This window comes from Nannobrachium achirus (assembly GCF_963921795.1).
Source record: "Nannobrachium achirus genome assembly, chromosome: 13".
NCBI classification, from domain to species: Eukaryota; Metazoa; Chordata; class Actinopteri; order Myctophiformes; family Myctophidae; genus Nannobrachium; species Nannobrachium achirus.
The window spans coordinates 59,589,444-59,607,547 of NC_137833.1; the positions used below are offsets into that span (position 1 = coordinate 59,589,444).

At 43.0% G+C, this 18,104-nt stretch overlaps 2 long non-coding RNA genes across 2 annotated transcripts; both read left to right on the top strand.

Moving 5' to 3' along the window:
- The first annotated feature begins 1,164 nt into the window (after nt 1-1,164).
- Nucleotides 1,165-3,723, top strand: LOC308296639. The gene is made up of 3 exons (XR_013962635.1): nt 1,165-1,210; nt 2,446-2,520; nt 3,565-3,723. It is a non-coding gene; the product is annotated as an uncharacterized lncRNA (long non-coding RNA).
- Nucleotides 3,724-6,901: 3,178 nt separating this feature from the next.
- LOC308297665 lies at nt 6,902-8,197 on the top strand. The gene is made up of 3 exons (XR_013962678.1): nt 6,902-7,182; nt 7,635-7,777; nt 8,120-8,197. It is a non-coding gene; the product is annotated as an uncharacterized lncRNA (long non-coding RNA).
- The last annotated feature ends 9,907 nt before the right edge of the window (nt 8,198-18,104 follow it).

The following is an 18,104-nucleotide window of genomic DNA, read 5'->3' on the forward strand; positions in this document are numbered from 1 at the left end:
AATGGTGATATTTTATCATGAACATTAGTGAGGACCAATTATATGAAGATAGGTTGAAAAGTGGTGAAGTTGTCCTTTAAGTACAGTACTTGAGTAAATGTACTTAGTTACTTTGCACCACTGAAAGCATTAAGGCTGCTCAGATGCCATGAAAATCAAATTATGTAACTTTTTTCGATGAAACAAGGGTGGAACGATATGATATTTATTCAGTATTTCAAGGGGAATTAATACAAGTAAATACAAGTATAGTAACAATGCTCCAATTATAGTTTGCATGCTTTCAAAATTGACTCTATAATTATTTATTCAACAGTGTAGTATGCCGTATTTCAGTGTCCTGCATGGGTCCAATTTTGACAACCCGCGCCAGCCCCGCCCGTCATTAATCAGATCCGTAGACCGCATGTTTACCCGTGATTATATAAAAATCTAAAACAGATCCGCCCCGCCTGTCAAAAAAAGGACCCGTCGCCCGCCCCGCTACCCATGATTACATGCATTAAAGTAAGTAGCCTACAGCCGTGCGTGCGTTCTTCCAATGGCATCGCACTCTATTTTCACTCCATAGTTGATCATCGGAAAATGCTGTGATTAAGCCTATTATTATTATTTGGATAAAGTAGAACAACCTTTAAAACCAATCATAGGCCTAATCATTTAAAATTGTATCATGATCGGACACAGCTTGTTGCTGCTGCTGCTGTGTGCAGTTGTATTTGACATACGATGGTGTCACGCATTGAAAATATCAGAGCTACAAGCTCACAACATGTCGGAACTTGCAGCTTTGTGAACTTGCATGTCGCCTTATGAGCTTGCATGTCTGCTATGCTCGACACGCACCGTCATACGGCGAAGCACATATCCAGCTTTTCACAGCTGAAAGAGGGAACTGAAAGATGATAAACAGCCCACACACTAAAAAATGCTGGGTTGTTTTGGCTGGGTTAAACCTGTTGGGTAGTTTAATTGGGTTGTTTTCATGGAGTTGGGTATTTTTTATTTTGCATTTATTTTTTTATTTCTGTTGGGTATGGAGTTATTAGCTGTTGGGTTGTAATTTCTATAGAATTTGTTGGTGTATTTCGGACTACCCAACACATTGGGTTGACATTCAGCAAGTACCTCCCACTAACAACCAAGCCTGACCGAATAGTAATGGCGGACGACTGAAGTGAGGAGACGCGGGCGTTACAAAGGAAGCAAGGTTTGTTACATTCCCACAATTGTTTACCATATAGCCGACTTAATGTATAAAGCTTCATATTGTTGTTAAGATGTAAGTTTGTGAAGCACTGTTGTGTACAGCTTCGGGAATCGATTGGTACGTTGGTACGTTAGCAAGTTAACTGTTCCCTAACGTTAGCAGCCCAAAGTACATTGCTAACACGTTAGCTGGCTAGCTATGTAGCAAACACCCTTTGTTGTCCCTCAAAATGACTCGAGAAATGCGTTATTATAGCTAGGAGGACAACGTTCGTTATCTCGGCAATTCGTCTTTTTATGCAATATCACAAGTGAGTGTTATGGTTCGGGAGGGGGAACTTAATCGAGTGAACTGAGGTTTTAGCTAGTACTCTGCCAGGAAGCAGGCTCAGCAATTCCAATGTTCTACGAGGGCTCTTCTTCAGTCTAAATAAACTAAACTACATCACTACTCGCCTAAACAAATGTAGGTTTACGTTGTTGAAAGTCTGTTCTTCGCGGTGGGAAACCTCTCAGGACCCCACCCACCCTGTAAAATACATTATTTTTGTCATGAAATAAAATGCATCCAACTCAACCGTGCCGTTGAGTGGGCTATTATTTCCGCGTTTTCTGCGGGAGTCGAGGTGGATGATTTTTTTTTCATGACAAAAATAGTGTGTTTTACAGAGTGGGTGAGGTGCTGAGAGGTTTCCCACCACGGAGAATAGACTTTCAACAACTCAAAACTACCTTTGTTTAGCTGAGTAAATCATTTGTTTTGTTTAATTTTACTGAAGTCAAGCCATCATACGACAGTGGAATTACTGGTCCTGTTTGTGGGCCTGCTTCCTGGCAGATCAGCGCTCTGCCTGGACCAGAGCTATCGATCAGCTAGCGTAGCTAGCTAACGTTAGTCAGTCCACTGTGTACTAACTAGCCCATGTGAGCTAACAGTGTTGTAAGTCCGGTCGCATCAGTTTAACTGCCGACGGACCAAGTGGCATATTTTAAACCTTGGCAACGTTAACATTTGGGGTGTGTGTGTGTGTGTGTGTGTGTGTGTGTGTGTGTGTGTGTGTGTGTGTGTGTGTGTGTGTGTGTGTGTGTGTGCAGCTGCACCTCCGCCTCCATCAGCGCGAGCCTCAGTCAGTTCGACGTTTTAAACTAACGTTATATTAAAACATTTTGTACTGCTGCATCTTATTTCATTGTATTATATGTTTGTTCATAATGGACTCTGTGTTTATGTTTCAGGTTGATCCATGGACGAGTTTGTGAAGTCAAAGCTGATTGAGTGGCAGCTTTCTGGACTGATAGAAAGGTTCAGGGGTAAGCTAATTTATCATCTTCATACCTTTTTTATACCATTTTTATGGGTATTGTGTTATGGCAGCCACTGTCATCATTATGTGCCTGCTATATGCTCTGTACAGTAGCTTGCTACCAATGCCTCAGTGTTTAATATCGATTGATCTGTGGTTAAATTGTAATGGTGAACTATAGTTTACTCTACTACAGGGGTGGGCAACATTGATGATGGAATGGGCAAATATATGTCCTCAATCACTCTAGCAGGCCACATGCATATTGCTCGACATGTTTTGAGCTAGTAGATCTGCTATTTTTGTAATTGGAAATCTAAAAGTTTTGCTAATTTTGAATTTGAATCCTGAAAAGTAAGATTTTTTTTAATGATACTTAGGTTAACCTTATGAACTTAAATACATTGGACATAAAACAGACAATATAATTTTAATACTTTAATATTTTAATAAGTCATTAAGCTACTAGTATAGACTGAAGTAATTAAAGCAAGTGAAATCAAATCAACAAGCAGGCCACATTAAATGAAGTTGCTGGCCGCATGTGGCAGTTGGTATACTATTGGTTTAATTAACTGAACTGGGTGTTCAGCTGCACTACTTCCTGATAGGATGTGGTCTTGAATATTCCTTGTCTAATTCTATAGGATTCATTTATTATTCAGGAATGAATTAATCCTATAGTATCAGACAAGGAATATTCAAGACCACATCCTTTCGGGAAGTAGTGCAGCTGAACACCAACCATGCACAGAGCCTTGTGCCTTGCCATCGTTATGGCACCCTAATATCTATTCACGAGTTGCAGTTTTAGTCCTAGACCTGCCATGTTGTGGACCAACACAGGTGTTTCAAAAGGATTTAATTAGCTCTACTGCATTGAATCATATGCATTATAATGAATTCATGTATTGTTAACACATGTATGTTGGTCCTCATCATAGCAGGTTTGGATTAAATTATGACATCAGCCACAAGTCGTGAATAACAAGGAACACACAAGCTCTACAGAGCTGGTCACTGTAGTAATATTTTGTGTTCTGTCTTTCAGACGAGGCGATCGATGAGGAAAGCTTCGGGTACCTGGATCTCCCCACGATCACCGCCTTGATCCCCAAAATAGGAGAGAGGCTCAAATTCATTAAAAAGCATAATGAATTTGTAAGTAGTGTGTTCACCTTGATTTAAAATACCCTAGCTCTACTGAATCTTTTTCACTCCTTCAACCCCAGCTTGTACTATTCTAAAGCTCTAATGCAGGGGTCTTCTAAAATTCAGACAGACTGACAGATTTTACCCTTCACCTTTTTGTTTAGAATTCAGATGAATGATGGGATAGTACGTTTGCTTTAAATGTAAAGCTCGAATTCCTGGGGATGTGAAAAGCCTTTTTACCCATTTACGAGCGGTACATCATGTTAATCATGCCTCAACATATTTCCAGTGTTCTGAAATTGGCTGCGGTAGAACATTCAACTACATACGATCTTTCCGAAGACACGCAGCATGAAAATGTTGAGGAGGTGCATAGTGTACCCGCTCAAAATCCAGTCCAGCCTGAGTTCCTTAATGTTGAAGGCCAGCCAGCAGAGGAAGTTGAGGAGTGGGATGAGATTGAGCCAGAGGGCGTTATTGATCGGGTAGCTCATTTTTTAGCTCATTTGAGGTCTGTGCCTTCACAAACATTGTCTGGCATCAATTTGTTTGTTCAGCAGACTTCTAGTTTAATATCTGACCTTGGGTAGACTGCAATCAAGGACCATGGAAGTGTTCAGTAGTTTGGGACATAATCAAGACTGTGCTGAGCCCTTCCGAGATTTAGACACTGAGTATAAACGGATGCAATACTTTATCAAATCAGGAGGCTTCATTGAACCAGTTGAGGAAAGGTTTGGGGATGTTTCCTACATCCAGAGAAGGGCCTCTGCCACCGGCACTGTTAAACAACTCGCGGTTCCTGACACTTTTCAACGTGTTCCACTTACACGTCTTCTAGGACAGGTCCTTGAAATGCCTGGCATCTTGCAGGCAATGCTGGACTGGCAGCAAAGAGATGGTGGAGTCCTTCAGGATGTTTTTGATGGGGAGTTTTGCAAAACACACCCACTCTTCCTGAAAGAGACTTCCATTCCTCTTCTGATTTATAATGATGACTGTGAAACGGTTAATGTTCTAGGGTCAAAGACTGGAACACACAAGCTAGGCTTGATTTACTTACTCATCAAGAGCTTGCCACCAGATCTACTCTCCAGTTTACGGTCACACTTCCTGTGTGCAGTGTACAAATCCGATGATGCAAAAACCTATACTCTTGATGATGTCCTGCGCCCCATTGTTGCAGAGCTGCAGCTACTAGAGAAAGAAGGCATCCACGTTAACACCCCTACATTTAAAGGCGTTGTTAAGTTCTCGCTTGTGCAAGTAGTGGGGGACAACTTGGGCTTAAATGCCATCTTTGGTTATACAGAAAGTTTCTCTGCTAACCATATGTGCCGGTGGTGCAGAGTGCATAAAGATGTCACGGCGAAGCAGACATTGGAAGATCCAGCACAACTGCGTAATGTACACACCCATCAGGCAGATCTGGAACTTGCATGCCTTAAAGAGACAGGTTTGAAGAGAGACAGCGAGTTCAACAAGCTCTCTTTTTATCATGTCACTGATAATGTTGCACCAGACATTATGCATGACATTTTAGAAGGTGTAGGGCCCCATGAAGTCAAGCTCATCTTGAGTTCTGTGATTGAACAGAAACATGTCACACTTGACCAAATAAATTACAGACTCACAAGCTTTGATTACGGCTTTTGTGACAAAGCTAACAAGCCCTCTGTTATTGGCAAGAATGATCTGAGAAACCCTGAAGGGGCCATGCGGCAGTCAGCAGCTCAAACGTGGTGCCTTATTAGGCTACTGCCCATCATGATTGGTGACCTGATCCCAGAGGGAAACAAGGAGTGGGAACTCCTCCTACTCTTGTTACATTGCATGGAGTTCATCTTCTCTCCCTCTATTACTGTCGCTGGAACACTGTATTTGACCAAGATCATTGAGGAGCATCACTCCCTCTTCCTTGAACTTTTTCCTGAATTTCATTTGCGTCCAAGCACCACTTCATGGTTCACTACCCACAAGCAATCAGAAAACTGGGACCCTTGATCCACTTTTGGTGCATGCGGTTTGAAGCAAAACACAACTTCTTCAAACGTGTCAGTCACATCACATGCAATTTCCGCAATATTTGCAAGACAATGGCATATCGGCATCAGATGCACTTATGTTATAATTTTCTATCTGGCTCCGTGTTAAGTCACACTACGGAGGTTGGCCCAGGGCCCAGCACCTTTCTGTCCACCATAGACAGATTTAAAGAAATCCAAAATGATCTAACCAACTTTCCTGTTTTCAGTGAGGTTTTGGTGCCAGCCTGGGTGACCTTCAAGGGCACCAAATACAGACCAGGCATGACGGTATTCCACTCCTACGACTCAGATGGTGAACCCCAGTTTGGGCTTATAAAATCCATCATAATTCTGGGTCAAATGACAAACACACCAACAACTATGTTTGTTATACAGAAGTGGGAAACAAAAGGTTTTGAACGGCACTTGTATGCATATGGTGTGACCCATACCCAGACTTTTGCAGCTGTTGATCCAAGTAAACTACTTGATCATCATCCATTACATGCTGTGAAATCATACAGAGAACATGATGACTGTTTATACATCTCCCTTCGCTATAGAATATTTTAGAATAAATCAGCTGACATGGTGGTGGGTGGGGGTAAAGAGCTTAGGGGTAGGTAGGTATAGTAGCAAGCGTATGGAAGTTGTGTGCATTAGAGCAGGGGTCTTAACGTTTTCAGGCCAAGGACCCCTTAGTTAAGACAGAGATGAAGCAGGGACCCCTGCAACCTTTTCATAGATTCCATATAGTTTCATCGTTTGACAGCACGATCATCAGTGTATTTTGGATTCATGTCAATTTGTGTTTTCAGATATTTAACCACTAGAACCGTCGGTACTTAATTAACTTGACTTTTCACTCTGTACTTAGTCTTCTCCTTTTCCCCACTACAAGAAACCTTTTGGCTGAAAATAGCTGATCTACAAGCTCATCGCCTCAGTGCGAGGCGTTGTGAGCTTGTAGATCTGCTATTTCTGGCTAAAGTTCTCTGAATATGGACGACAGGGTTCAAGTGGTTAGTATAAAAAAGGAGGGGGAAAAAGTCACACAAAGAATTGGTAGTAACTCTGAGGACCCTCTGTTCAAGACTCCTGCATTAGAACTTTAGAATAGTACAAGCTAGGGTTGAAGGAGTGAAAAAGATTCATTAGTGCTAGGGTAGGGGGGTGAAGATTTTCAGTGGAGACTATGGGTGGGGAGCTGCTTTAAAGCTGCTTTAAAGCTGCTTTAAAGTTTTCATTGAAGCTTGTTCAACTCTTAAACGCAGTTTAACAGTTGCACAGATGCACAGGTTGGGCACACTGTGTGCCCACCAGCCACACTCCCAAGACCAGATTTGCCAGCTGCCACAGTTGCTGCCCCATGCCCAGAGATGACTGCAGTTGCAACTCCAACCCCAGAGATGACTCCAATCCCAAACGTAGTGATGTCTGATGCACCAGTGATGCCAGGGACGATTCTGCAGGCAGTTCCATTATTTGTAAGTCATTCTCTCTGATTTAAGTCACCATTTCTTAAAACTACATGTGGGATTTTTTTTATTTAAAGATAAAATTTCTACTTGTTTTCAGCTGTGGGAATATTCTGGGCCAGGCTATTCAGTTGATTCAGGGCCCTTTCCCTATCATGTGCACAGTAACCGAGGCATCCATAGAGGTCTAGACTTTAAGATTAGTGATCCCAAAGACGGCGAAATCTCGCTCTTTCGAACGTCATTTCTAAGACGGGGAAATCTCGCTCTTTCGAACGTCATTTCTACAAAGGAGCGTTGGGAGGTTTAGTGACTAACCCCACATCATTATGGAGCGTCGGGAGGGTTAGCTACTCACCCCACGGAGGTTAGGTTTAGGGTAAGGGTTAGAGTTGGGTGTCGAAAAGATGACACGTAGTAACAGCGAAAGTTTATTTGCCTTTTTGTCTGTATTATTTCAGTTTGTCCGCACTGTTCTTTCTGCTGTGCCTGAGGGCAGGACTATAGTTGAGAGCCTGGACAAAGACCAACTGATCACAGTAAAGGAGAGACGTGCCATGGTGCGGATTCTGGTGTCTCACCTCATTGAAAAATGTGGAGAAACGTGAGTAAAAATTTACTGAATGATTGTTTAAATTAAAGTCTGCCCTGACATTGAAAGGTCATGAGTTTGATCCCCGACCAAGTCTTACCAAAATTCAAAATGGTAACCGATTAGGGGTAAGTCCCTGTGGCATACCAGCGTTAGGCCTATGTCCTAAGATTGCACTTGTACATCAAGCTGTCTGACACAACATACACAGGCGATGGGCTCCTGGCCTAAGACGACAATACTCTCACATAGTGTTAATTGTCTTGTTGGCATTTAGAGTGTTTTTTACAGTATGACGACTGTTTCATTGTCTAATGATAGTATATTTATGTACATGTTGTTGGCCTTTTACAGACCTCCCTCAGCGACCAAATCTGCCCTGGCCTCCGCTTTGATGATTGAATTCCCCTGCTTAAAGGATGGCAGTAGCAGTGGTTTTGTGAGTACTTTTTGTGAAGTAAAACTAAATGCCTTGCTAGTCAAATACATTTTAAGCTCATGGACTTATGGAGATTATTTTTATATCTTGTCAGGCCACATATTATACCCAGGGGCGACACCAGAAGCCAGCAACCGGGTTCCTAGAAGAAAGACTACGTAACATCAGGAAGCGGTTGAGGAGCGTGAGCGGGCCCAGGCCACGGAGGGAACAAGAGACTGTGGCTGGTCCCAGCAGGACGGCAGTCATACCAGGTAATGGCAATGGCTCTGCTAGATTTGCTTCCGGTTTAGAGTGGTATTTAATCTGACAGACAGCTCTGCAACAAATTATTCTCTATGGTGTCACATTTGTTATGCAGCCTGTAATGCTGCATTTTAATTCTCAGTGCAGAATTCTGCTCTGGCTTTAGAGTTGTTATTCCATTAATTGTGTTTTTCTGTGAAAAAATATTGCATCAATGTTGTCTCAGAGGATTTAGCTACTTTTATATACCAGGAAGTTGGCACACTTGAATCACTTCAAACCTATGGAACCCTGTCATATAAGAAAATTGTTGCGACCATAGGTCGCATTTACTATCAAACCCTGCACAAAGTGTAAGTCAGTCCGTCCGTCCCTCCGTCTGTCTGTCACACCTCACACGTCACACTCTTGCCCTGCTCATATCTCCGCAACCGTTGCCCCGATCCATGCCAAATTTTGCACACACACTCCTTACCTGCCAAACCCAGGGTCCCCCAGGTCCCTGGGGGACCCCCAGATGTAAAAAATGACCAAATGTGCTAAACTGACCAAATGACCACCCCAACGGGGCTGCTCACGGGGAATTCCCGGGGACCACCCACTCCTGGTGCTCCAGAACGGATGCAAAAGTGGTGGCGCCCCCAGTGGAGGACCCCCTACACTGCAGCTCACATAAAATGCCGTAACTCCGGCTAGGAGCGACCGGGACAGCCGGGGCCGGTACCTATTCGTCCGCCTTGCCGGCGCGGAGACCCCACCCCTCATTTCTCACATGGCCCTCTTCTAGCGCCACCATGAGGCCGATTCTTGCAAAACACATTTCTTCGGTACACAGTATGTCTACACTCATCCCATCAACATGAATCTCTCCCATATAGCGCCACCTCCAGGCCGATTTTTAAAAACACATTTTTGGACACTGCTCCTACAGATTTTGCCCTAAAATCACGAAAATCACTACACAGTATGTCTACACTCATGTCATCAACATGGATCAGGAAGATTTTGGCAAAACACATTTTTGCCCTATTTGTGGAGATAAGTGACCTACGGTCGCTTATCTCCCGATTAGGGAGTCTTACTGGTCTATAGTACATTGAGAGATCACTGGGGTCACATAGCCTGATGTAATATTTATATTTGACTAACAGTGTGATCTTTGTATTTTACAGCAGCCACCATATCCGACGAGCGAGCTGTGCAGATGGGAGAATGGTTGAGGAATAACTCTCAGCCCTTCGCCCAGGTGGAGGCATATATGCGCGACACCTGTCAGCACAGGGCATGATGGATATGGGCCGACCACTCAAAGTCCATTCCCGAAGTCCTGGCCGAGTTCCCTCGCCTTACTTCTCCAGGCATGGTATGTCACAACTCAAATATATGTTTAGTGTTTAATCCTATACACAGGACATGCTGTATAAAGCCCACTTCTTTTCAGATGTAGTGGAGTTGGTGCATATAATTGCTTCTTTTCAAGTATTGGAGCTCAGCCATCATAGGTCTTGTCAACTAAATGATCTCAATATCTTTTTGTCCTTTATTTAAAATGTCATCACTGTTTGGTCAGGAAGGTACTTTTTAATTATGTACTAGGAATATGTGAGTATATTGTCTAAATGACCTTTTTTCTCTATTTGTCTCCATCTTTTAGATTGCTCTAGATTTTTCGATCCTCCACGGAGAGGCTGCACCTAAACTCTTCGAAACGTGGGTTCCTCTTTACACTGACAAGATCATTCGTCTGGCGAAACGTGAAGGGAAACTCACTGTGCCAGAGGAACAGATCAGTCCGGGTAAAAGTTATTTTATAACAAACTTAACAAAGAATACCTTACTACTAATAATGAGTTTGTTTTTATATCATGCTTTTCTGGGTACTCATAAGAACTTGAAAATGTGTTTTGTTAGTTAAGTTCTTATGTAAAGTGACTTACTCACAAGAAAGTCAAGTAAGCAAACGGCAAAATGAAAACACATCGGGATGAGAGAGGCTGATAGCAGAGGAGGATTGTTATCTCGATGGGATTTGAGTTGACTTGCATGAGGGGAGTCAGAGTTATGGACGGCTATGGCTGGCGATGGTGAAGGCCATTCAAGTCTATGTTGACACCCATACTTGTCCTCCTACAGGTGCCAGGGGAGAAGTAGCCCTGGCGCTGGTGCCTGTCATTCTCCCTCCGCCTGTTTATAAAGTGGGCAGAAAATTGGTCCGGGCCAGTGTGGAAGAAGCAAAGAGAGCCTTCATTGATGTTAAGCCTGTAAGTCATTTACCGTAATACTTTCATAGTGAAATTACTTCACTTGTTCTTTTACACTGTTGGAAAGCCTGATTCCTCTTTACAACAAGGTACACCTTGTAAAGATTGTATTCGTGGATTGAGTGACACAGCTTAATGTTTAGCAGTGTTACTCATTTCATGAAGCACTTTACAAGTTGTAAGTTGTTACTCCATAGCGACGTGAGATGTATAAACCACAGACCACACATAAGTAGACTGGCCATCGCCCCAGAATAAATTGTTTAAGACCACGTGAGTGGATTTAGGGGTGTCACACTTCTTTCTTATAGAGCTCTACTAAATCAGCTGATGGGGGTGGGAGGGGGTTGAAAGACCTTCAGTAGAGGTGATGAAAATTGCTCTGCACAGGTAGAAATACTTATCTTTTCTTTTTTCTTTTCTTTCTCACCATAGGTCTCAACTAACATGGTGGAGTATTTGGAGCAAGCCAACTCGTCCAGGCCATACCCGTTTGTTCTACTGCTTGCTGATGGGATCCTGTGCTCTCAAGCCTTCGTTGTGATTTCAGGCAAGGCTATTGAGACTGAGACTGCTCTCGCAGCTGTGGATATCTGTTTCAAGAGTTTTTATGTCTTTGACTTACACTATCCAAATCAGTGTGCGCCTACTTGGCAGTTCTTCCAGGGTGTGGTTTATGAACTCGAGGGAACGGTTGCCCCAGCAGTGAATTTCCTGAAAACTCAAATACTTGCTTGCAAGTAGACTGGCCTGGTGGAGATGAGTCGGGTGATGAGGGGGATTTTGAAGTTGATGCCTTGCTGTTTGGGTTTGGTGGTTAACGTTCACTAAAGTTTTGTATACTTGTTGTTTTACACTTTAAACCAAAGACTTAAACATGTGTGCAACTCACATGTAATATATTGTATATTGAGAAAAGTTGTTTACAGTATGTTAAAAAAAAAGTTCCTCTGCATTTTCTGTACGTGCAATAGTTCACTTGAAGTTTATACAATAATGTTCTAAAAGAAAGATGTGGTGTTCTCTGGAGTGAGCAACTGCGCAGCTAAGTTCTGAATTGTAGTATTTGGAGAACAGTAAAGCTGTCGGCATGCTTGGGGTGTCAGAGGAGGATACCAAAAGGGGAGGGGGCTCATCAGAAAATGGCAGATCTGTCGCATTAACCTCTGACATTAGCTTTATGTACTCTCATGGTCGACTGATCTTTGGCTCCCATGTCCCCCAACTAGGGATGAGACGATAAGCGATATTATCGTGATGTCGATTATCGTATCATGGGGATTCATTTCTCGCAATATCGTCCTCCATCATGCATTGGGATCAATTCACCTTTATTTGCCGAGCTGCATATCTGGTACCATTTAAACCCTAGAATTGGTAGAAGGTACTTATAATACAAGTCTCTTTTTTTTCTCCACTATCAAATGTCTTTGCCAAGTAATAGCCGATCTACAAGCTCACAACGCATCGTGTTGTGACGTGTTGTGAGCATGTAGATCTGCTATTGTATTTTGATTATTGCCATAATATTGTAAACTGAGATTTCTTTTGTCTCAATCATGATGTGACATTTTCATATCGTCCCATCCCAACCCCCAACTCCATGCCTCACTAGTGTTACAGAGTTGTGCCTTCTGCACCCTGTGGTGGTGCATGGATTATGTTAATTGTATAACATAATTGTCTGAAATGTTATGTGGAATTTTATGGAAATTCTATCTGGATTTTATCACTTTGCCGTCCGAAATAGAATGGTGGTTGGTAGATTAGCCGTGAGATTTCTATTATTGTATTGTGATCTGAGACATAATATTATGTTTATAAACATGACCCCGCCGCCCTTCCTTCTTGGACAGCGACGTTGTTTTTTCTTTTTTTTTCCCCCCCAGGTCATAAACTCACCGTGATTATCTGGTTCTCCGTTGGGATAGAATGGGGGTTTTGGCCGATCATCGATCTCCCCGTGCGTTTCGCGTGCGCGATCCCTTCGCGTAAATGTCCCCGCAAATAGTCCATGTGTGACTCAAAAGCAGAACTGAAAATTTTCGCTAGCATAGCCCCTAGCATGGCTGCTGTAGAAGCACCAGGGTAGAGACAGTAACCGAATAGGGTAATGTGCCTTGGAAAAGGAAAGGCCAATGACATCACTTCTGCTTCATGTCAGCCCAGCCATGAGCTATCAATGCACGAGTGGTGACTAGGGAAGGTTAGACGATCGCCGATTTTCGGATCAAAATCATTTATTCCGGTTTTAATGACAAAGTACGGGAAAGTACGACGTGGCTGAGACTCCCCGCTGGGATGTGCGATAGTGTACGGTTTTAACATTAAGGGGCTCCCCGTGGCTTTGAAAGGGTTAAGGGATATGGGATTTTATAGTGTTCTTTGACTTTTGAATTTTAATAAATCATTATTGTTACATCAGCTCAGTGGCCTTGTGGTTAGAGTGTCCGCCCTGAGACTGGGAGGCCGGGGGTTCAATTCCCCGGCCGGGTCATACCAAAGACTATAAAAATGGGACCCAATGCCTCCCTGCTTGGCACTCAGCATCAAGGGTTGGATTGGGGGGGTTGATCACCACCACCAATGGGGATCCTGTCTGTCTGTCTGTCTGTCTGTCTGTCTGTCTGTCTGTCTGACTGACCAGCTCAGTGGCCTTGTGGTTAGAGTGTCCGCCCTGAGACTGGGAGGTCGGGGGTTCAATTCCCCGGCCGGGTCATACCAAAGACTATAAAAATGGGACCCAAATGCCTCCCTGCTTGGCACTCAGCATCAAGGGTTGGATTGGGGGGGTTGATCACCACCAATGGGGGTCCAGGGACTGCAGATGGAAATTAGCCCACAGCGGGCTAAATCTGGCTCATTTACATTGAAGTGAAAACTGACATGTCCATTAATGAGCAAGGTCCCTGTCAAATAAACAGATCTTAACTCTTAACATTGTTGTTGTGAATATTATTTGATCAAGATGTATCACACAATTGTGATAATGTGATTATTTAATTAAATTGATGACTAATGTAATTTAATTAAATTGATGACTAATTATAAACGGGAACAACCATTATAGGTAATAATAGTAATAATTACAATAACCCAATTATTGGGCTATATGAATAACCCAGGTTGGGTTATCTGAACAACCCAATAAACAACCCAATGTTGGGTTGAGTGAAATAACCCAATAAGTTGGGTTAAATTAACCCAGCGTTGGGTCGGTCCAATATTTAACCAGCGTTGGGTTGGGAAACAACCCATATTGGGTTGTTCTTAACCCAGCATTTTTCTGTGTGCAAGGTAATCGAAACCAAACCGGACCAGTTGACGATAATAAAACAGGGATACAAACTCCTAATAGTTGTGGAATCTTGTGGATATTATACAATCAAGGACCTTTCTGATCGCAGCAATGGATGTGGTTGAATTGGACAAGTTTCAGGCAAGTCACCCTTCCTTGCGCCCCATCATGAAAACAAAACAAACACAGTCTCTCAGACTTGTAGGTTTTCATATTAAGGTTTAATGAGATGTAGACTAAAAAAAGCCCAAATCATATTAGTTTGGGCAACTACATTGCGCTAGGCAAGCAGTTCACTCGCACCCACTATATTCAGTTGTGTGTTGTGTGTCTGTGTCCTCCTAGCTGTGACTGTGTACGCTCCAGCCGGCAGCCGCTACATGTGTGTGACTTGAAGTTTAGGCTAAACAGTGCTGTATGCATGCCGTGGTTCTGTCCTGCTGCTCACTGTGTGCGCTCTTGTGATGTTGTTTTAGACAGAAACAGTTGTCTGATTTTCACAGTGAAATGTCACCCGCCCGTGTTTAGTCGCGCACCGCCCGCACCCGCACCCGCAAATTTACAATAGTATATATTCCGCCCGACCCCTTGCAGGACTCTGACATTCATGTGTTGCTTTGCCACACACTGCTAAACAGATGTTATGTGTATTGCCAAGTCCCGTAGCGGGGCGGCATAGCTCTAAAAAAATTACAAAGTGTTAAATGTTGCGATAAAAGCGCCAGATTTGGCAGATATGTTGATTGATATATTAGGAACAAATCTGGATATCGGGCCATCAAAAATTCTCACCCTGGTGGGCGTGGCAGCCATTTTTCAAAATGGCCACCAGCGGTTTGTCAAGCCTTCCTAAATCACCCTCTAGGAGTGACAGTTTTAGCGATAGGAGGCTGAAATGTTGCATGAAGGTCAAGAGGTTGTGTGTGAAGCTGTGTGTGCAAGTTCATGTCAATTGGTTAAAAGGGGGTGTGGCAATGGGTGTGGCCTATCATAAAAAGGTGCATAACTTTGATATAGATTCACAGATTTGTACAAAATGTTGTGGAAAGGTTGGTCATGACCCAAATAACAGCTGAGTAACTGTTCATGCCATCTTCCAAAAAGGGTGTGTGTCAGTGGGAGTGGCCTATGGGGCAGCATAGCCTAAATCTGATCATCGTGTTGATAATGTATTTGTCTCCTCCCTGTGCATTTGGTTAACTAATGTCCCCAGTGTAGTTTGCCAGAGCCTATACTGTGTTCATTCTTGATTGAGTTCACCGCGGCTTACCTTCTTTTCCCCCATGAGTGTTTGTTGGATGGCCTACGCTGCCACATTATCAACATACTCAGATGTCTGGTGCTTTAAAAAGGGACGGAAGCACATAAGTATCAAACCTACACTTATGTAAAATAGCATTTTCTTAATCAATACAACTATTAGTAGTATAGTGCTAAATGAATTAATTCCTTTCCCTGGTAGATTTTCATTCATTCTAAAATATAAGAAACATATATAGTGCTGAATCTGTGGCATTTGTGTTGTTGCAGGCAGCCATAATCAAAGTGGTCAACTATGTCAAAAAGGTTTCTGCTAGGGTGTCCAACACCCTTGATGGCTTCCAGTTTGAAGCCCACAAGCAAGATAAACTGGGCCCTGTGTGTCATCTGCCAACAAGACCGTAATGAGCCACTTACTGACCCAATGCTTACTAAGCGGAACGACGCTGGGAGTGCATATACAACATCAGCTGAGAGTCTCCTGAAAATGAATGAACTGAATGAATTACCTGACAGTTTACAAATACAGAAACTAGATGAAGGAGAAGGAATTGAACTGCTAATGGTTGTCAACAAAGCTCGGTGGTATCAGTCATGCAGGCTCGTCTTCAACAAGACAAAGGTTCAACGGGCCAAGCAGAGAGCTCCGAAGAAATTATCTAGCAGTATAGATGATGCGGACACCATTGCAGGGCCTAGCAGTACAGATGATGCTGACACCATTGCAGGGCCATGTAAACGCACCAGACGACATTGTACCTACACTGACAAACTGGCACAGGAAGCACTCTGTTTTTTTCTGTCACAAGCCAGCTGGAGCTGATGGTTTACATCAGGCAGCAACATTTCAGCTAGACAGCCGAGTTAGGACATGTGCAGAGCTCTTACAGGACACAGAACTGCTGTCTCGACTTAGTGCAGGAGATATGATTGCACTTAAATTAAACACCCAGATGTTGCCAGAGAATTTAATGGTGGCAATGTTACCATTCAAAAGACCAACTGGGTTTTCTCAGCCATCCCCATCGATCAAGCACATGAGCAGAACAGTGCTTGCATCAAGAGTGATGGAGGGGCGGTAGGTCTGACAGACAACCCTAGTGTCCTGCGACGTTGGATGGTAGCTGGCCCAGAAGTTGCAGCAATAATGAAGACTTCGAAGACACATACCAGCTAATGGGAAGACAAATTGATGTGCTCCACCATGACCAGTCAGCAAGTGTGCAGAAAGCATTTAGAAGAGATGTCTACTCACTTGTCAATGTGATGGAAGACCTGGGCAACCCATTTGAAGAGGAGAGCGAAGATCTCTTTGTACTTGATACCAAAGAGATACGCAGATCCATCGGTAGTGGATACTGTACAGAAGGCACAGAAGATTGTCCAACAGCAGGCCCCATGTAGCCATGAAGAAGCTGATACCCATATGATACTCCATGTGTCACATGCAGCACAGCATGGCCACAACAAGATCATCATTCGCACTGTTGACACAGATGTTGTGGTCTTGGCTGTATTTGCCATAAGTAAACTACCAGTTGGATGTGAACTGTGGCTATCATTCGGAACTAGCAAGAACTACAGATACCTGGCAGCCCATAGCTGCATGCTTGGGACCACAGACGTCAAGTGCTCTTCCCATGTTCCATGCTTTGACAGGTTGTGACACTGTTTCCAGCTTTGCTGGACATGGAAAGAAGTTTTATTACTTTTTTTTAGTGTCTGGTCCTTCGGTGGAAAAATGGTTGATAAGAATAAACATTTAGAAAGAATATATGACTTAATAATTATTATTTTTGTTCTGTAACACATAGACTTGTTTTCCCATTTATCTAGTTCGTCCTTAATTGCTTTATCCTTTTCATCCCAGTTGTTTCCATAGGAATCATTATTACTACATTTTATACCGAGGACTGTCATAGTATCTGTAACTTGTATGTTAATGTCTGCTGTTGTGAGGGGGAATGTGCCAGCTGACTGTTTTGTCTGATCACTGTGTCATCAGTGATACATCAGTCTGTACTGTTGTTCTATCGTTATGAAATTATTGTTCTGCTTAGTTTTGTCACATGTTGCATTCAATTGCTTATGCCTGAGTGTTATTAGCCCAACAAGAAAAAAACATAGCCTACTGTAAGTAAAACATATGTTTCCCTTGCATACAACTGTGTCATGGCTTGATCCTTTTGTAAACACAATATTAATATCTGTAATTTACCCACAGTAAAGTGCCTTGCCATGGTACGTGGTAAGTTTAATGTGATGAACAATTAACATGATAATGATAGGTTCATAGAATTGTTTGAAATATTACACTGGTACTACGCTGGTATTACAGTGGTCCCACTGACACATCCCCTTTTTGGAAGATGGTATGAACATTTACTCAGCTGTTATTTGGGTGATGACCAACTTTTCCACAACATTTTGTGCAAATCTGTGAATCTATATCAAAGCTTTTTATGGTAGGCCACTCCCATTGCCAAACCCCCTTTTAACCAATTGACATGAACTTGCACACACTGTGGTCGAAGATTACCAACAATAACCACCGCGATTGCTCGCTACCCTGCGACGCCGGCACAACACAAACAGTACGACTGTGTACCTCTGTTGGACCTGTTCAACGCACCAGGTCCCTTCTGGGACCCTTGTGTGTAAGTACTGCTGGATCTCATACCATCTATGACATCTATTACATCTGATCAATGCACTGGACTCCTCTCGGAGTCCGTGTGTGTATTAGCCGATCTTAGCTGCTGGCTATCTCTTGTACCGTGTACTGGCAGTTATTTCTCTGTCCATAGATGCCTCCACTTACCCCAGAGGAATCCG